At 42.3% G+C, this 21237-nt stretch overlaps 2 long non-coding RNA genes across 2 annotated transcripts; one reads left to right on the top strand and one right to left on the bottom strand.

Annotated features, from left to right (window-relative positions):
- The first annotated feature begins 7509 nt into the window (after positions 1 to 7509).
- On the top strand, positions 7510 to 11755 carry LOC135970020 (uncharacterized). The gene is made up of 2 exons (XR_010585398.1): positions 7510 to 7701; positions 11551 to 11755. It is a non-coding gene; the product is annotated as an uncharacterized lncRNA (long non-coding RNA).
- LOC123572199 (uncharacterized) lies at positions 8378 to 19620 on the bottom strand. Its single transcript, XR_006696535.2, has 2 exons — positions 19490 to 19620; positions 8378 to 9718 (listed from the first exon to the last, which is right to left on the bottom strand). It is a non-coding gene; the product is annotated as an uncharacterized lncRNA (long non-coding RNA).
- Between the last annotated feature and the right edge of the window lie 1617 nt (positions 19621 to 21237).

Here is a 21237-nt window from a genome sequence, read left to right as displayed (position 1 = left end):
AGGCTTATAGAGCAACTTTCTTAAGACAGGCATGTTAAGGGAATGAATACGTGAATGAGTGCATGCCTGCATGAGTGAAGCCATTCTGGGAGGATGCTGGGGCCAGGGACACATTTTGAAATGACTCTTGGTATTTTAATGTGGGTGGGATGTGATTCAAAGAAATATTAAATACTCTTGCTAAAATGGAGCCAATAATACTAATACTAATACTAATACTAATAAAATGGAGCTAATAGTATTACAGTAGCTAGCTAGCTAGTCAGGCATAAGTGGGGCAGGAGAGGGCTCCTCTGTGCCCATCAGGAATGTCAGGTGACTATCAGGTATGGTCAGGTGGTTGTTAACTGTCTCTGTAAAATAATAATTGGTCACAGCTGGCACCAAGAAAGGCCGTCTCCCAATAGATAGAAATGCCTGAAACTGTTGATCAGCAGCTTCCCAGTAAGATCTCAGGAGTTGGCTAAGTGGGCTCAAGCATGCACATTAAGAGGCAAAATATCCCTAGAATGTTCCTTCTAGAACATTCAGCTGGTAAGGGAAGAACTCCTCAAGTAAGCGTATGTACAACTCCAGTAAACACTGCACTTGCGGCCCCTCCCAAGAGCTAGCAGGTTACCGTGCATGCAGACAGCCCACCCCGGGGGATGAATCAGGGGAGAAGAGATGCAAGACCCCACAAGTATTTCAACTTATAAAACCCCATGTCAAAGGTTAAACAGGGCATTTGATCTCTCAAGTTGCCCGCTTGGCCCTCTTCCAAGTGTACTTTACTTTCTTTTGTTCCTGCTCCAAACTTTTCAATAAACTTTCTCCCCTGCTCTAAACTTGCCTCTTTCTCTCCTTCTGCCCCTCATTCGAATTCTTTCTTCTGAGGAGGCAAGAAATTGCTGCAGGCCCTCATGGATCCACTGCTAACCTACTTTGGTACCATGCAACTCAGATGCTTTCTGCTGCTAACAATAGTAGCCGCTTCTTCACAGTGGTTTGTAAAGAATGTATATAAAGCTCGTATATACATTCCTGGCACATTGTAGAAGCTATAGAGGTGTTGGTTATTGTTATTTTACTATACTGAAGAGGAAAAATTAGCTCCAGTGAAGGGGCTTAGAAAGGGAGAGTGTGAAGTTTCTCTCCGTCTGTCAAGAAGATGGTGTCTGCCAAATTCTGACTCTTCTGGGCCTTGAGTGGGCACTTTCGCCCTTTTTTCATAAAAATAAATAAGCTAAAATTATATTTTATGATTACGTTGATATAAAGATGAACACAATTCAGGCTGGAATTATTATCATATATTTATTGTTATTACATTAATATTTTTCTTCTGACTTAAAAGAATTAAAATTAAAATATTTTTGTGGATTCCTAATGTTCTTTGGGCCATAGGCACTGCGTCTACTGTAACTGGCTAGGGGTCTGGGGTAGGGCTGGGAGTGGGGTTGCTGGAGAGAAAGACGTAGACCAGGAAGACAGTCCTCACTGCATGTAGTAGCTTAGAATCTAGGCTCGGGGTTCAATTCCAGGCTCTACCACTTACTGATGTTTGTTACTTTGGATAATTTACTTAACATCTAAACTTTTAAATTTCCTCATCTGCAAAGTGGGGTAAAAATAATAATACATACTCACAAGGCTATTTGTAAGATTAAAATGCAATTATTTATGTAAAGCACTTAGCATGATTGCTGGTACACAGTGAACATACGACGACTGTGAGCATGACTTTTAGCTCTCAGTGTTTCTGGGTTTCAAGCATCAGTGTCTGCTCCCCACTCTGCTCCCACTGCATTTTTCTTGGGGGTAAATTCCAACCTTCTGTGGATTTGGGGTCATGGCCCAGAGTTTTCACAACTTAGCAATGATTCTTGCCATTATTCAGAAGTTTTTGAAAGTCCAAAGAGACAGGGTTTAATTCAAGAGCTCAAAGTGTTTATACATCTTTCCGGGGCTTTTCTCTACCCTTCAATCTTTATACATCTTCATATCATTTACAGAATTCTTCCCTGTGCTTTGTATCCAGTGGAAGCTCATTCAATGATACTTGCTAAATTGAAGTGACCCGGGCTAACAGAGCATTTGAAGTAACATTAAGAACCCAATACTGCCCCACAAAGCTCTATGTCTGTATGGAGTGGGGCACTCTTGACTACACCATAAAAATATTATACAGAAATACTAGGATTTTGATATTGGAATTCAAACCCATGATTGAAACAGAAAAGAAAGAGGAGAAGATTCCCATGATAACTCATCTTAGGGTAGAACTTCCTCTGTCAGCGAGTGCAAAATGTAGGAATCATCTGGAGGTTTACTTTCTCATTTACTTGTTTCAGAAGAACCGACCTCCTTTTTCCGGAAAGATTGTCCATTTAAGCCCACTAGTTCTGTTGAAATACACAGGGAAGGGAAATAAGGATCAGTCAACCTGATTACCAAACCAGCCCTGATGGCAAATGAGGCAACAGACAGCACTGCCAATGGTCACACCAATATTGTATTATCCCATCGGCAAGAAGACGGATTTCTCTCCCAGGGTTCATATGAAAACATAAAAATCAGATATAATTTTTTAAAAAAACTTAATTATAACAGCTTTACTCTTCTCTTTTTGCTGATTTTTTTTTTAAAACTGGTTCCAAGGAGGAAAAGGATCTCATTGGAATTACGTAGTGAGACAGTTTACCTTGTTGAATAAAATTGCCAAAAGTTAGCAAGAGAAGAAACAAAGGATGTCAATAATGATCAAGCTCAATGATCAGCTTCAGAGTCATGGAGGGTTACTTGCAATCCCCCTATTGTTTTTTTAGACAAAGTGTTAAATTTTCTTTCAGTGTCTTGCAATGCATCTTGTACATTTTGCTAGTAGTTAAAAATTTAAGAGATCGGAATGCTATGGTTATTATACTGCTGGGTAAGATTTTTTGCCCTGTGAAGAGGTGCCTGCTTCACCTTCTGTCATGATTGTAAGTTTCCTGAGGCCTCCCCAGCCATGTGGAATTGTGAGTCAATTAAACCTCTTTCCTTTATAAATTACCCAGTCTTAGGGAAGTTCTTTATAGCAGTGTGAAAATGGACCAATACAGATGTTTTCATGATGACTTAGGAAAGCTTTTCATTAATGTGCCTATGCTATTGTCAGCATCCATGGTATCATCCTAGCCTTAATTTGTCTCCTATTGTGATGACTTCTCAGTGTCCTTTCCTGTCACTCATCTCTACATAACCCTTGGCTATTGGATTCCCTGAGGAGTCTTTTCTAAGCGCTCTTGTCTTCTCACCCCACATGCTTTCCTCCAAGGTCTCATGCGCTCCCATGCTTATGGTTTCTACAACTTTATCCTTAACCCAGACCTCTCTCTGGAGTACCAGGCTAGAATATCCAACTGTCTATTTCACATTTCCATTTAGAATGTTTCCAGGCAACTCAAATTTAACAATCCCAAACTTGATTCATTTTCTTCTCTTCTCCTTTCCCCTTCAAAAACTACTCTTTTTCCAGTTACTCTTGTTTCAGGGAATGGTAATCACCATTTTCCCACTTGTCAATCATCTGGGTGTCACCCTTGACATTCCCTCTCTTTCTTCTTGCAGCCAAACACCTCTGTTGTTGTCTTTGACTTCTAGACGGCTCTGCCATACATCCACTTGTTTTTGTTCCCACTGCCACAATCTTATTCCATGCTACCACTGCTTCTCTCCCAGATGACTTGCAATGGCCTAGTAATTAGACTTCTGGTGACCATTTTAACCCACTCCTTTCTGTAAAGGAGACCATGCAGAAGTAGAGTACTTTGTTTTTGAAAACTCAATTCTGATCATACATCTCCTGACCTCCGTGGCAAATTAGTAGTGTGGGACACTCAGTAGTCCTGCCCCACCAAACTGTCCACCTCCGTCAAATGCTCTGCTTTTTGTTCACTTGGTGTAGCCATCAAGTCTTCCTTCAGTTTCCTGAACCTGCTATGTTGTCTTGCAGAAACATAGGTGTCCCTATTTATCACTTAACTACTGGGCATCCTTTACATCTTAAAGGTGACTTTCCTGATAGGACTTTTCTGAACTCCCTTTGTTTACTCTGTATAGCACTCTATATTGTCCCACTTGGTAGGAATTGTAATTATTTGTTTAGCCAGTTCTGTCAAGAGAGGACTATTTCTATCCCCAGAAAGTAGAACCAGGTCAATAGCAGATCATGTAGCAGTAGCTCAATACATCGGTGAAATGAATGAAAGAATAAATAAATGAAAGAATAAATAAATAAGTAATTATTTATCAATTATTAATAAATAAATAATAAATTATATTATCAATATTAATTATTAATAATAAACAATTAATTATTAATAAATAAATAAGTAAACAAATAAATAAAGAAAATTAGAAATATGGCTTGAGTTTTGGAAAAGACAGTGGAGCATCCTGCATTTAAATATAAGACCACCTGTATATCTATATATTTCTTCAGTTGAATGGGTGCCAAAATAAGAATTTCTATTTTAGAGCAAAAAAATTACTGCAAGTCAGTAAGGTCTGGTGGAATGAATTTGTCTAGTTGTCAGGAGACCTGGGTCCCATTGCCAATAACTAGCTGTGATCTTGGTTAAGTCACAAAACTTTTTTTTAATGCTTGGTACCTGAAATTTAAAATGGAAATAAAATAGTTATCGCCTTAGTATTTGAAATAAACTTACAGTTATAACAGTACTTTATTTATTTATTTATTTAGACAGTGCCTCGAGCTATTGCCCAGGCTGGAGTGCAGTGGCATGATCTTGGCTTACTGCAACCTCTGCCTTCTGGGTTCAAGCAATTCTCCGTGCCTTAGCCTCCCGAGTAGCTGGGATTACAGGCTACTACCACCACACCAAGCTAATTTTTGTATTTTTAGTAGAGATGGGGTTTCTCCACGTTGGTCAGGCTGGTCTCGAACTCCCGACCTCAGGTGATCCGCCTGCCTCAGCCTCCCACAGTGCTGGGATTACAGGCCTGAGCCACTGTGCCTGGCCTGCTTCCCAGTTTTCAAGACGCATCTGATGTCCCTCACTTCATCTTGAAGCTTTTCCAGATTACTCTGGGAGTTCACATTGAACTTCCTTTTGGTGATATTTTAAGACACTTAAAATTCACCAAATTCTTCATTTAACTGATATATTTTGAGAACTAATTGTTCCTGTGCTAGTCTTACTTCTTCAAATAGATTCTAAGTTCCCTAAAGTGTGGAAATCTGGTTTATTATATTTCCATGTGCCCTCAGTATCTGACACATGTCGAGTTCAGAGTAGGTGCACAACCATTGGGGGGAGAAGTCTGGAAGGGATGGACATTTAGGAAGATGAAGGATCTGTAAAACCCTCTTGTCCATTCTCCTCTCTGCTGTTGTCCTTGTTTTCACCAGTTTTTATTTCATCAAATATCCCCGCTAGATGTAAAACTCTCTGCTTAGCTCTTTTAAATCCCATAAAACACTAAAGAGCAGATAAATTTAGCTCCTGGTGGAGGGTCTGCAAACGCAGATGTACAGCACGTGGGAAGATTTCCAGGCGCTTTAGCAGAAAGTACCACATATTGGGCATTAGCTTTGGAGGCTGATTATAAAAGTCATTTTCTGGTGGTAAGTTTGTAATCTTACTCTCAGGTGAGCTGTGATCAATGCTGACAGACTGGTCCATGCACAACAACCACATCATAGTGCCTTTTTTCATTAATCATGATTTATGTATTTTTTTTTGTGGGAGGGGCTTTGATTTAAAAAAAAAAGATTGAAAGAAAAGATAAAATGGGATCTCTGCTAGTTTGAGAAACAGATAAAAGAATACTTTCAAAAATTTATTCCAAGAGATTTTAAGAAGAAGACACAAAGTTTTCCCTTTTCTTGTTGTAGAGATTCTAAACTCCTTTGGGAGGTTGAGGCGGGTGGATCACCTGAGGTCAGGAGTTTGAGACTAGCCTGACCAACATGGGGAAACCCCGTCTCTACTAAAATACAAAAAAATTAGCCGGGCCTGGTGGTGGGTGCCGGTAATCTCAGCTACTTGGGAGGCTGAGGCAGGAGAATCGCTTGAACCCAGGAGGCGGGAGTTGCAATGAGCCGTGATCATGCCATTGCACTCCAGCCTCGGCAACAAGAGAGAAGCTCTGTCTCAAAAAACAAAACAAAACAAAACAAAACAAACAAACAAAAAAGATTCTAAACTCACCAAGGCATTATCTTGAGGGCTGCTCTCATAAGACAGAATAATGCCCCGGGACACCTGTAAAGTGTGCGAGTGTGTGTGTGTGTGAATGTGTTTGTGTTCAAAGTGTTTTGGGGGAACAGAGCCTAGAATGGGGAAGTCTGGGAATAATAGAATCCAACTACCATGGCCGTTTGTTATTTCACTGTTGAGAAACCTTCTACCTGTAATAAGATGGTTATTAAAATTTTAATTAGAACTTTTCTGTGCACCTGAGGGCCAGGTCACCGAGTCTGCAGCTCAAGTATGTAGTTCCCATATAAATGACTTTAATTAAAAATAATAATGATAGTGCTATTTTCAATTTCTGAAATCTTGATTGTATTTTCATTTCTACGATCTCATTTTGACTTTCATCCTCTTAACAAGCCCATGAAGCAAATGGGCAAGAATTACTACCTTCAGCAACCACAATCCATTCTATTTGTAAAAATTTTCCCTTGGTGATCTATTTCGTAGTGTATCATGAATTCCATCTCCTCTTTTCCATGCCTGCCTAGAAATATCAAGAATACATGTAAACTACACATCTTTTTAATGACACTGTATTATATTTGAAAGTGCAATTAACACAAAAGAATATACTTTACATTCATCAAGCATACCTGGAGGTCTCTCTTGGCAGACTGGGGGGCAAAGGATGTGCTCTGAGATTGCCTGTCATTCACCTATGAAACTTAAGGGGCCTTCTTGAGATCTGACTCAAGGTGACGTTTTGTCCCTGTCCACATAAAAAGATGCTAAAATTGCTTTTGCTAAAGGAGAAAAGAGTAATCTCGCATAGGGCACCTAATTATATCAATATGATGACTGTGGACTGTATATGCACGCTGAGAATTCCTACGGAGCCCACGTATACAAACCCACTCATCACCACCCAGGAGACGTCAGGGTGTGAACTGGTTTAAGGAGCAGTCGTCCTGTTATTGTAACCTACTCTGAATGTGCCCCCTTGGGTTCTCTCCCAAGCACACTCTGAACATCTGGTCATGGACACATCGCCCTGCCTCGGGCACCATGTGTTCTGCTCTCTGGTTGCAGGAAGTAAACCGTCTCTGAGTACCTGCTGTGTCTCTGGCACTGCCAATTAGTGTTCTGGGTGCTTGTGCTGTGATGGAAGAGGGATGTAGAAGCCACGGGTAGGGCCTGTATCAGTGGTTGCTCAGTCACCTTCTGTTGATTCCTGATGGCTGAGCAACAGTCCCTTGCTGGCCCATCTAGAGGTCGAGGAGTCCTTCATGTGTTTCCTTTAACTCCAAGCCCTTCTCTCTTTATCCTTTTCCTGGGCTGTACAGAGACTCACTACCCTTTTATCCTCTACAGGCCTTTCTGTTTACTTAGCTCTACAACCGCCTCATCTCACTGTATTCTTGTAGCATAACTCTGGGGCTCTTCCCCTTTTAGTTAAGAAAGAAGCAAGATCTGGAGAGAATAACACGCTAAATTATGGAACTGGGGCTTTACACAGGTTTGTCTAAGGTCAAAATGGATGCTTTTAACCATAGCCCCTCAAAGATTATTTTTCTTTTAAGAAGATTGCCCCTTATGTATGGCAAGGGGGAGAGAGTTATAGATAAGCGAGGAACATGGTGGAGAGTCAGAACATAATTATTTTTGTTTGGTTGGTTTTTTTTTTTTTTGGTTGGAAGGAATTCAAATGTTTTTGTTCCAGAGAGTGACCTGAGAACAGAGGCCTGCTGTCAACTAGAATGCTGAGTGAGGAAGTCTGGAAAGACCTAATAATCCTTATCTTGGGTAGTTAGACATAAACTACAGGAACTGTGGGTTCTGCAATTCTCAACTTATGGATGGCTTGCTTTGCTTGTTGGTGGGCAGGGGAGAGTGCATTGATTTGCAAAGTGAGTGGTAAAGTACATTAATTTTAAGTCTATTCACATGTTGTCTAACTAGTGTCTACAAGATTAGCAGGAAGAACCCTAAGAAATGTAGTGTGTAAGTTTAAGGAGTGTCAACAAAATGGTCTTAAGGAAAAGACACCAGACGAACCCAGCACTGTACTCAGCTAGGACTCAGTTGTTTGTGCCCAGAGGGGTGAGAAGCACCTTTTACTCCAGTTTCTATTTGCCTGAGTTTTAATTTTTTTTTGCAGAAACAAATAGAAGGACAGATTGGGGCTTCACGAGTAGGATGACAGCTATATTTTTATGAGGTTTTATTAAAAATTAGTGTCAACATTTCAGTAGCTCTAAGTTTCACCTGCTTGATGGCGGCACTAAAGGGAGCCCCTCAAAGCTTCCTCTGCTATTCCAGGCATTCCAGGGTGGCCTTGCAGGACAGCAAGGAGGAAATCTGCTCCTGGACTATGATTTCAACCTCACCTGCTGTCCACTGCCTGTACTGAAGAAGGCATCATGATGAGATATTGCTTTCACAGCCTCTGAGAGAATAGGACCGCCACGTACTACCACAGGCTTGATGGCTTAAAACAACGGAAGTGCATTCCCTTATGGTTCTGGAGGCCAGAAGTCCTAAAACAAGGTGTCTGCAGGGCCGCACTCCCTCTGAGGGCTCTAGGGGAGAATCTTTCCTTGCCACCTTCAGCTTCTGATGGCTCCTGGTGTTTCTTGCTTGTGGTAGCATCACTCCAGTCTCTCGTCTTCATCTTCAGCATCTCTCTAATCTCTGTCTTCATCTTCATTTGGCCTTCTTCCTTCCTGTGTCTAAAATCTCCTTATCCTTTCTCTTGTAAGGACACCAGTCATTGGATTTAGGGTGCAACTGAAATCCAGGATAATCTCATTCTAAGATCCTCAACTATATCTGTGAAGACCTACAAAAGACCTGTTTTCATACGGTCACACGCATGTGTATTGGAGGTTAAAAACAGGACATATCTTTAAAAATTACTGATATTTAATTTTTGTGTGTACTTAGTATGTGTATATATTTATGGGGTATATGAGATATTTTGATACAGGTATGCAACATGTAACAATCACATCCGGGTAAATAGGGTATCCATTGTCTCAAGCATTTGTCCTTTCTTGTTACAGACAATCCAATTATACTTAGTTATTTTCAAATGTACATTGTTGACTGTAGTCACCCTGTGGTACTATCAAATACTAGATCTTATTTGTTCTATCTAATTATATTTTTATACCCATTAACCATCCCCACACCTTACACTAGCTCCCTTTGTCAGTCTCTGGTAACCATCGTTCTACTCTCTATCTCTATGAGCTCAATTTTAAAAAAAATTTTTAGCTGCCACAAATAAGTGAGAACATTCGAAGTTTGCCTTTCTACGCCTGGCTTATTTCATTTAACATAATGACCTCCAGTACCATCTATGTTGTTACAAGTGATAGGATCTCATTTTTTTTTTTTAATGGCTGAATAGTATCCCATTGGGTATATGCACTGCATTTTCTTTATCCATTTGTCTGTTGATGAACACTTACATTGCTTTGGGTATATCTTTAGAGAAGACACGATTCATCCCATTGTAGGGACAAAGGCGACTGGAGAAAAAAGAAATAAGAGAATAAGTAAGGGTATGCAAGGGGCGGGGGCACTTGTGTCCTGCCCTCTTTCTAGAGTATGTCAGAGTCAATTCTCAACCCTAGTAAGGGAGTAGGTTAAGTCAGAAGCCGAAGGACTTGCGAATCCAGGCATGAGCAGAGCAACTTCAGGGCTTAAGTGGAAAAGGTGACCGAGACCATGATCCTAGTATTATTGAGGCGGCTTGTGACCTTGGGGTGGCTACCATGTGGTACCCAGAGTTGTAGTGGAGAGATCCACGACCCCTATTCTCTCAGAGGGTCCGAAAGCCATGGAGCAATATCTCATCAAGGTGCCTTCCTCGGTACAGGCAGTGGGCAGCAGGTGAGGTTGAAATCCAGGAGCAGATTTCCTCCCTGCTGTCCTGCAAGGCCACCCTGGAATGCCTGGAATTGCAGAGGAGGCTCTGAGAGGCTTCCTTTAGCACTGCCATCAAGCAAGTGGGAACTTAGAGCTACTGCAATTGAGATACTAGTTTTAATAAAAGCATATCTGTTCTCCTACACTGCAGAAGCCTGGGAGGATCTGCTTGTAAAGGTACAGGAAAGATTAAAAGCACATCTGCATCATGTGCGCAGAAGCATGCACTGGGTTGCTCTGGTTGTGAGCTTGAAGCTTCATTTTGCCTCATTTGGAAAATCAGGAGGAAACAGCCTCTGAAGCCGGTGGTGAGAGTTGGGCTAAACAATCGTCAGGAGCCCTGGGAGAATGTGGATGGTGGGGGAATTTGAGGAACTGATTGGAGGAAGAGAAAAAAATAGTAAAAAAAAAAAAAAAAAAGAAAGAAAAGTAGAAAATAATTTTAGAAATAACAATATTCCATGGTCTTTTCTAATGTTCTACTGAGCAAAAATTCCTGCAAACGAATACGCTAGTGAATTGACTGGGACATAGGGAGCACATTGCAAAGGAAACACTGGGGTCTGCATTCCTTGGGCTGGTACCAATCAGGAAAAAATGAAGAAAGAGCCGCAGTGGCTAATCAGCTTGGTCTATGGGGGTCTTTCCTCAAGGGCTGCCGTGGATGGGTGATGACTGAGGGAAAACCTTTCTGAACTGGGGACACATTCCCCCGGAGGTGCTCAGTACTCTCCCTGAAGGCTGGTCTCCTCCAACCCCACCCTATCTGCACCCTTAGGTGTATTCTTTATTCTTTTTTTCAAGCAGGAAAGAGACACATAAACAATTGACTTGTTAAGTTGGAAAAACAGGAAACACCGGCGTTCTCTCTCTCTCTGTCTTTCTCTCTCTTTTTTAATGCTTTCACTTTTAGAACAGATAAACAAAAGATCCATGGGCCCAAAGGGAGGGTGCTAGTGGGGTTCAGAAAAATGTTTCCCCGTGGGGGAGGAGTGAAATTGACTTGGTTCCTTGTCAACGACCTCCTGTCCATACCCGAGGCAAAAAAGTCAGCACACACGCATGGCTGATGTGGGGAGCCACAGGGCCCCTGGAGAGAGATTCCGGCTCAGGGTTACTGTTCCTGCTTCTCTCCTGTGGCAGCTGGGAATTCAGGAATTGCTTTTTAAATGGTGGAGGATGTTGTTAGGTTCAAGCAAATGTCTCTGGGAATACATGAGCCCATTTACTGGAGGCCCGCAGGGGGCAGCAGAGAGCAGGCCGCAGGCAGGGCAGCCTGGGCAGCTGACGCCATGGCATCCCTATCCCTCTTCCAGATGGTGGGAGCCCGGGCGCTCTTCAAAGAAAACAATGAAGAGCACAGAACAGGGGTCACTACAGCGGACTAGAGAAGTTTGCATAGACCTGTGACCCCTCTGTCCAAACTTTGTAGCTGCCTCTGCTGTTTTCTGGAAGCTCTGAGAAGGTGGTGCCTACAGTTCAGAACTCCAAAAGCACCCAACACATTGTTATCACAATAATTTATAGCCAGGATGCCTCCTCCACCTGAGAGTGAGCTGCCTTAGTCCTCAGGTTTATGTCTCCAGCCCCAAACACAATTCCAGGCACAAAAGAAGTGCTCAATAAATACTTGTGAATGAAAAACTTGGCAGCCCATTTTAGGTTCTACAGTATCTCTCCAACATTCATGATCAGAAGTCCGTTAAAATATCCAGAGTATAACATGGGTAAGTTGGATGGAATGAATAAAAATGACCAACCCAGATAGCCTGAGAAAAAGTAGAATCAGACCTGAGTATTTTATCACAGCAAGGGAGCTGGGCAGAGTTTATCATATTCTGGCCCTTAATATACTACCAAGCAAAGAAGACTTTAGTAGGGTAAATGGGGAGAGGTTACAGTAATAATAATTCATATAATAGGTAAAATTCTTCCCATTTTACATAGGAGGCACATGATACCTCCTATTGATAAAGGATCAGCCCCAAAGCCACCAATCCCATCTTTCCTTATGGAGAGGGGCCGAAGATGCTGTCATGGTGAATGGAATGATATTGACGCATTATAGATTTTACCATATGAAGAGAGATCACAGGCAAAGATAATGAAAGACTTATGGCAAGAAGCCACAAGGCATCTATTGGGTTCACTTCTCAGGTCACTCTATGCAGACGGACAGTCATGCTGGGGAAAGAATGGAAGTAGGTTGCTTAAAATGTTCTGTGTGTCCAGGATAACCTTTGCTTGGCATCCTATCTTTGCCACATTATCCATTTTAAATTTTCATTTTATTATCAGTATTTCTCCTATGAAAACACGTTCTTTGGCTCTTCATTATGCATAAAAAAGGTGGCTCTTAGGTTTTTAAATTTTTTTATTTTTATGTTTGAGACGGAGGCTTGCTCTGTCGCCCAGGCTGGGGTGCAGTGGCACGATCTCGGCTCACTGCAACCTCTGCCTCCTGAGTTCAAGCAATTCTCCTTCCTCAGCCTCCTGAGTAGCTGAGATTACAGGTGCATAGCTAATTTTTGTATTTTTAGTAGAAATGGGGTTTTACCGTGTTGGCCAGGCTGGTCTCGATCTCCTGACCTTGTGATCCGCCCACCTCAGCCTCCCAAAGTGCTGGGATTGGCTCTAAGTTTTAAACTTTTCTTATTTCCCTATCTCTCTGTGAAAAGATCCTACTGACACAGAAATATTTTCGGTCACACTTGTCATTTGCAGCCTCCTTCACCCCCTCGCACGTATCTGCCTCATTAGTTCACATTTCTTTTGAGGATTCAGCTTGAGATGATCTTTTCCTTCCTCGCCTAGCACCCATTCATTTTTCCCTGATGACTATTATTATTTGTTTAACCTAGAGTCATATTTTTAGATACATTTTGCAAGGAAGATGCTATAATGTATAAAAACATGTAATGCCATATTCAAAAGTCACAGATAAATAACTCTTTAGGTGATGGGTGAAACTGGAGATGCTTTTGACTTAATGTTCTCAGAGGAGAAAAATAAATGGGAATGTCATACGATGCATTTTTATTAAGCAAATGATGAAAGCAAAATGAAACATAATGTCCTTAATAGCATTTCCAACAACGCTGAAAGGCAGAAACTTGGGCATTTCCCAAGTTATTGATGTATCTTGCCTTTAGGCTCTGTTCATTAGTCATTTGTAATGTCTATTTATATAGATCTTTTATTTTATTTTGATTTGTAATTTAACAACCAGAACCACTGAAGATTATGTTCTCTAGAACACCAGCTGGGTTTCCTTTCCACTAAAAGGGCGTAGTGTTCTGAGAGATCAGGCATCTAGCATGAAAATGTTCTTTCTTTCTTAGTGGAAACTGTCTACATTTGAAAGTAAATTTTTTAAAGTAGCAATTTGTTGTAGCAGGGGCAATGGCTCATAATCACTTACTGAAGATTAGGAGTAGGAGAAACGTGAGGTGTTCTTTTCTGAAGAGTCCAGAAGGTGATAAACCTTCCCAAAGCTGCTCTGTCCCTTTCATGTTCAAGGGAAGAAGGCAATTTTGTTTAGTGGGTAAGAACCGTAAAGAATCATAATAGTGGCTGGGCGTGGTGGCTCATGCCTGTAATCCCAGCACTTTGAGAGGCCTAGGTGGGTGGATCACCTGAAGTCAGGAGTTCAAGACCAGCTTGGCCAACATGGTGAAATCCCGTCTCTACTAAAAATACGCAAAATACACGAATGAGCTGGGCATGGTGGTATGTACCTGTAGTCCCAGCTACTCAGGAGGTTGAGGCAGGAGAATCACTTGAACCCGGCAGGCGGAGCTTGCAGTGAGCCAAGATTGCGCTACTGCACTCCAGCCTGGGCAACAGAGTGAGACTCTGTCTCAAAAAAAAGAATCATAATGGTGCCACTCGCAAGTCCAAGGTATGTCCCACACTGCCTCTGCGGGACTTTTCCAGCAATTATCTCTCATTTTCTGCTTCTCAGTGAAGAAATGGAGAAGTGAAGAGACTGAGAACTACTTTTCTCTATAATTGGTAGGGCTGTCCTCTTCAGTGACAAGTCAACACTGACAATATTTTATGTGTGACACAGAATTATGGAACCAGAGAATAAAATAAGTAATATATAGCTCAAAGGCAGAATAACACTTCACTCATCCCAGACAAAAAAAACTGCATCTTACATTCAAAGACTGAGAAAACCTCCATAGTGAGGTGCCTGGGGAAGAAGAAATAACATTTTCAAATATATAGACAGAGAATTGCCTTTTTAGGGTGGAAGTTACTGGTAATTTAAGTTCCTGTAGAAAACAGCCTACAATCTTTCTAAGCTGAATGTCTTCTTTAAAGGGGTCATTTAAGCTCTGTAAATGGAAGACTAGTAGTTATCTATGATTCTTAGGAGAAAACCTTGACATTTCCGTCTGTTGCCATCTGGATTCTGCTGTTTGCTCATGTAAATTGAGGATTTTTTATCTGGTCTATGTTGTAAAGGTGACTTTTAGAAGTTGTCTCAGCCGGGCGTGGTGGCTCATGCCTGTAATCCCAGCACTTTGGAAGGCTGAGGCGGGCGGATCATGAGGTCAGGAGATCGAGACCCCGGTGAAACCCCATCTCTATTAAAAATACAAAAAAATTAGCCGGGCGTGGTGGCGGGCGCCTGCAGTCCCAGCTACCAGGGAGGCTGAGGCAGGAGAATGGTGTGAACCCGGGAGGCGGAGCTTGCAGTGAGCCGAGATCGCGCCATTGCACTCCAGCCTGGGCGACAGAGTGAGACTCCGTCTCAAAAAAAAAAAAAAAAAAAAAAAAAAGTTGTCTCTCCTCCCTCCTCCATTAACTTATTTTACTTATTGTCTCCTACATGGGACCATGAATGGTTGAACAGTCTACACTGTTTTTTTGGTTTTGTTTTTTGAGCAGCTCAAAAAATTAAGTTGTGAACTGAAAATAAAGAAAGCTATTCCATGAATGGTTGAATGTAGGGGCTGGGACTGAGTCATTTCCTACAAGGGAGTGAATACCCTGGGGGTTCCTGAGGCTGCCTTTTATATCTTTTCTTGTTCTTCTGGAGAGTTAAGAGAGAAAACTACATCCAGGCTTGAAGAATATTAGTGGGGAAGATTTGGTTCTGGGCTCAAGGTATGGTGATGCTAGAAGCTGGTATGACCGACCACCAGAGTAAAAAATATTGACTCTGAAGTGTACAGAGTCTGGGTAATACTAGAAGTATGTGGGTTGTGTGTGTGTGTTTGGAGGGGAGAGTTATGGGTCAAAATCAGCAGGCATTAATAGGGATTTGGGAAACTGGTATTTCCTGACAAAATTAACCCCAAAAGACCTGCTGGAAGGCCGGGCGCGGTGGCTCAAGCCTGTAATCCCAGCACTTTGGGAGGCCGAGATGGGCGGATCACGAGGTCAGGAGATCGAGCAGACGATCCCGGCTAACACGGTGAAACCCCGTCTCTACTAAAAAAAAAAAAATACAAAAAAATAGCCGGGCGAGGTGGCGGGCGCCTGTAGTCCCAGCTACTCGGGAGGCTGAGGCAGGAGAATGGCGTAAACCCGGGAGGCGGAGCTTGCAGTGAGCTGAGATCCGGCCACTGCACTCCAGCCTGGGTGACAGAGCAAGACTCCGTCTCAAAAAAAAAAAAAAAAAAAAAAAAAAGACCTGCTGGATTAGGTCAGCCAATGTGAGTGCTCCTTGGAAATATCAGGAGTAGCAACTTTGCAAATTTCATTGACTGGTAACTCAGGATCAAAACTCACTGATATCTGAGGCTGTGTCTATAACCAGATTACATGACTGTAACCACAGAAGAGTAGGAATTAAATTATAGACGCTTGGGGCTACAGAAGAAAACTGTAATGAGACTGAGAATGATGGACTCTCAATCTACAATTTGTGGCCCTAAATCCCTGGCAGGTAGAGTGTACTTGGCAAAATATTTGAGGTGTGATAAGTTTTGTTTGCTTATTTTTTCTCAATTTATTTCATCTTTTACCTTCCACTGCCTGTAATTCAATCAGATCGTTGGCTCTGGGCTTATTGCCTAAGGGGAGAGACGAAGGGGTAAGTGTTTCAAAAGTGTAATGCCTTAGGGAAATTCAGAGGATTTGAGGCAAAGACAAAATGTTATGAAAAATATCAGTTAGCTTTTCTGTAGGACCAACTGCTCTAAAATGGAGTGACTAACACAAACATTATTTACTGTTGCCTGAGTTCCGCTGATCTGAGACAGCCTTAGCTGACTGTGGCTGAGCTAGCTCGTGGGTCTTCATTACAGTGCACGGCCTCCCTCCTATGCCTAGGGATTGTCTGGGAGTTGGCTGGGGCCATGAGGAAACGTGGTCCTGTGCCTCCATCATCCAGCGAGCTAACCTTGGCTTCTTCACATGGTGGCTGGAGGATTTTGAGAGTGGGCAGAGGTGCAACGCTCCCTCAGACCTGCATCCCAACAGGCACTGCATCTGTTCTGCCACTTTCTATTGACCAAAGAAAGTCGCAAGGGCACCCCAGATTCAAGTGGACAAAAAACTTTCGCTTTGATGGGAGGAGCTATGAAGACATATTGCAAATGGACAGGAAGGGGTGAGGAATTGCAGCTCTCTTTGCAATTTGTCACACATATCACGAAGGAATGGGGAACATGGACACTGACAGCAGCACGGCAGCCTTCTCTATAGCCACTCACATGACAAAATATTGGCCTTAAGGTTCCCATTCTGGGAAAATGAAGAACCCAGACGATTAATAATGATGGTAGTGATTAGAACAATGGTTTTGGGACACAGTCCACAGTAGGAAATCTGCAAAACCCTACATTGATTTGTGGGCCCAGATAGAGAAAGGCGCCCTGAGGAGGCAGAAGCTCCCAGAGAGAGAATGGCTGTAATGTAAGGCCAGACAGGTAGCCCACAGATAGATAACAGAAATTCCTAGTTACCAGCCAGCCACAGCAAGCAGTGGAATGAGTTCTGTGCCTTTAGGTATGGCAGGGAACCAGCAGAGAGCCTGAGTCACGGAGCATGAATGAATGAAGCCCTGTGGATGAACGTGGGAGCCATCTTGAAGGCTCTTGGATGGATTGACCAGTAGGGACACAAAGACTTCCCCTGCCCTTGTCACCCCAACATTTCAGCACCAAGTAAGCCACCCTCCCAACATAAACATAGCAACAGGTATGGAAGGTAAGGGAGAAGGGATATCCTGAGGTTATGTTTTTGAAATCCCAGGAGAATACAAGCTCAAAAAGGAAAAAAAAAAAAAAAGAAAAACCACACAAAACAAAACAAAAACAACCAGCTGGGCATGGTGGTTCACTCCTGTAATCCCAGCACTTTGGGAAGCTGAGGAAGGCAGATCACTTGATGTCAGGAGTTCGAGACCAGCCTGGCCAACATGGTGAAAACCTGTCTCTGTTACTACTAAAAAAAAAAAAAAAAAAAAGGTTAGCTAGCATGGTGGTGCGTGCCTGTAATCCCAGCTACTCAAAGGGCTGAGGTGGAAGAATCACTTGAACCTGGGAGGCAGAGGTTACAGTGAGCCGAGATTGTGCCACTGCACTACAGCCTGGGCAACAAGAGTGAAACTTTATCTCAAAACAAATGAACAAACAAACAACAAAAAGCAAAAACAAAAACAACCAAAATAAGATGAAGTCTAGAAAAATGTTTAAAGAGTGTGTGTTCTTTTCAATGGTTGAATTTGGTGGCTGTGATTTAGCTCATCTCCTGTAGAGGAGGTAAGAGAATATGTATGCAACTTCCCAAGAGTTTTTAATGACTCTCTTATTTTTATTAAGGTATTAGGACAGGCCACTATGTGGAAAGCCCCTTATCTGGGGCTCTAGAGCAGAAGGAGTGAGCAGCCTGATGTGACCAGCTTCCTTGGGCATAAGAATAGCTTCAGGACCCCAAGTCTGATTATTCGTGCATAGATCAGTATATTGTGACCAGTCTTGTACAAGGCTGTTCATCCTGTGGTAGAAATAATAAAGTATCCAGCACTGAGAGTGTTCTCAACATTGTTACTCCAGCCTTGGGAAGCAGTCTTCCATGCATGGCTGAGGCCGATTGCACTTGGGTGAAAGTGGCAGGTACAAAATGAAAGTGAGGAGGGTTGTGACAAAGTGTCTCAGAAGTGCCATGTTTGAAGCCGTTCACTCTCAAGGTGAACAATGCTTCTGACACTGAGGCCAAGTATTTACAGAATGTTGAACTACTGCTGGGAATGTTGAGAATTTCTTGCTATTTTTCACGAGTGGGAGCCCAAGTGTCTGTGTTTGTGTTCAGGCTAAAGACGTTGCTGCAGAATTTCAGAGAAAATAGAGTGGGAGATCAAGGAAACATTGATCAGCCTCTCCCAGAAAGAAAGCAGGGGATGCACTAAAAGAGATGCTCTGACGGACCCCATATTTCCTAGATTCTTCCAGTGATTGGTCTGGCAAAGGGAGGTGGTAGCTTGAATTAATGAGAAGGGGTTACTGGGATGAAAACAAGGTCTTTTTTCGTTACTGTAACTATAGAGTTTGGTAAAGAAAAAAAAAATGGAAGTCTTAACACAGCCTTGCAGGAATTAATGAAAGAGCCAGACCCTTGGGCAAAGGGGCAGAGTTGGAAAAAGGCTAAAAGAAGAATTCTTAGAGCTGAGGGGCCAATGAGCACATGGGAAGGGGTTGTAGACACCTAGAAAAATCAGCTTTAGTGTTTCATTCTGCAGTGGTGAATTACTTAATCTCTTTAAGTCTCACTTTCATTGTCAACAAAATGGGAGTAAATAGTAGTGCCAGCTTCCCAGAATCTTGGTTTCATGAAACCCTTAACAGTGTGCTAAACACTCAGGAAATGTTATCTCTTGTTATTATTACTTGCCACACTGACTGATATCAGAAAATCATGAAGGAGTTGGGAATTAAAGATATCTTTCCTCTCTCCTCATCTTTGCCTCAGTTGAAAAGTCTCAACCCAGTTTAAGGATCTAGCCTCTAAGACTGATGAGTCATGCTGTAGCAAAAGTGAAGAGACGTGATTGGCATTCACTGGTGCTAGCCAGAGAATTAGGTTCCCCATGATAAAAATGGAACAGATTGGGCTGGCCTCATCAGATTAGAGAAATCTGCCCTGCTTTTCTACCTTCTAGAGCTGCATTCTTTTTTTTTTTTTTTGGTAAATTAACTATTTTTAAATATTCTTTAAAAAATATTTTAAGTTTAGGGGTACATGTGCAGGATGTGCAGGTTTGTTACTTAAGTAAACGTGTGCCATGGTGTCTCGCTGCACAGATCACCCCATCACCTAGGTATTAAGCCCAGCATCCATTAGCTATTCTTCCTGATGCTCTCCCTTCCTCATCCTCCCACCCCTAACAGGCCCAGGTGTGTGTTGTTCCCCACCTTGTGTCCACGTGTCCTCATCATTCTAGAGCTGCATTCTTTGCGTTGCTTGGCTTGTGACCCATTCTTTCAGCTTCAAAGCCAGCGGTGAAGTGTCTTGCTTCAGTTATCACATTGCCTTCTTCTGTTGTAATTCTCTCTCTCTCTCTCTGCCTCTCTTTTATAAAGATGCTTGTGATTACATTTAGAACCCGCCCAGGTAATCCAGGATAATCTCCTCTATCTCCAGTTATGTCCCCTTAATCAGATCTGGAAAGTCCCTTCTGTCTATAATGTGACATTCACATGATCTGGTGACGAAGACATGGATCTCTTTGAGGGCCATTAATCAGCCTCCCATCAGCCATATGGTAAGTGGCAATGTTCACATCAGACTGAGGCCGACTGGCTTCCGCATCCCTTTGTTGGAGTTTGCTGACACGCACTCAAACCAGGAGGCAGGCACCGAGGAGGCTGCATCAAGAAGCATCAATTTCAGTCTCCTTAGAAGGCCTGACAGGCCCTGTAGGCAGCATCAGGGCAAATTAGTGGGGAGTCCTCCTCATCTTTGTCCTGCATCCAGAACCCTGCTCAGAAGTCAGAGGCAGCAGCAAGTCTCATGCTTAATGTTTGGAACCAAATTTATTTGACTCTTCTAGGTAATGAGACCTTATTTTAGGCTCTGAGCTGCAGAGGCAGTAAGTTACAGTAATGCAAAGAAAATGGATGGCAACCTTCTTTCATCCCCAGGTGTCACTTTCTTTCTATCAGTGTGGACGTTCTTCTTTTGACGTATCTTAAATTCGTACTGACATAAGTCTCATTTTCCTGGCTTCTTTTGTTGGGAAGATGGAAAGCAATCACTTTCCACTATCTGAATGATAGCATTTATTATTTCAGAGACTAGTGACATTTTAGCCAATTTTGTCTTATTGCCCAGGAAGTAAAAAGGAGCCAATGTGTGGGATAGACACTGATTTATTTGCTGTTGGGTCTCAACATATATAATAAGAATTACCTTTGTTTTCTGCCGGCAACTCTTCGTAAGTTATGCAAGGACACTCACAGACTGTACCATTTAGAGCAGACTTGCGCAAACTTCTGTAGAGTGACATGGTAAATATTTTAGGCTTTGCAGGCTATACAAGCTGCATTGCAACTACTCAACCCTGCTGTCATATCACATGGACACATAGGAACGACGTGCAAAGACATTGGTGTGGCTATGCTCCAGTGAAACTATTTATGGGCACTGAATCTCATATAGTTTGCATGTGTCTTGAGATATACTTTTGATATTTTCAACCACTTAAAAATGTTTAAATGTGAAATGTATAAATCATTCTTAGCAAACACTGGTAGTGGGCTGTAGTCTGCTGCCCTCTGACCTGGTAATCTTCAAATTTTGTAACTTATTCCTGGATGATGTCTTGAGGGCAAAGTGAGGTAGGCTGGCATGACATGATCCTGTTTGGAGGGCCAGGTGTATGTAATCTTGTCTCATCATCTATCTTCAAATCTATCAGTGACTCTAAGATAAACTGCTGAGATTCCGTTTTAAAATAGCTCCTCTTCCATCTAGTTTGCTCTGAGCCTCTAGATCCTGGTTAGACTCTTTAACATCCACCTGCTCCCAGACTCCTCCCTCTTGCTCCTCCCTTTATTTTCACACAACTCTATTATTTGTGTACATTTCTGCCTCCTCCATGTTCCCTGCCAGAATGTAAATTCCTTGAAGAGTGACAGCAAATACTTATTAATCTTTGCTG

This window comes from Macaca fascicularis, chromosome 3, assembly GCF_037993035.2.
Source record: "Macaca fascicularis isolate 582-1 chromosome 3, T2T-MFA8v1.1".
Lineage (NCBI taxonomy): Eukaryota > Metazoa > Chordata > Mammalia > Primates > Cercopithecidae > Macaca > Macaca fascicularis.
Note: the sequence above shows the minus strand (reverse complement) of the source record. Positions and strands in the feature narration are given on the sequence as shown.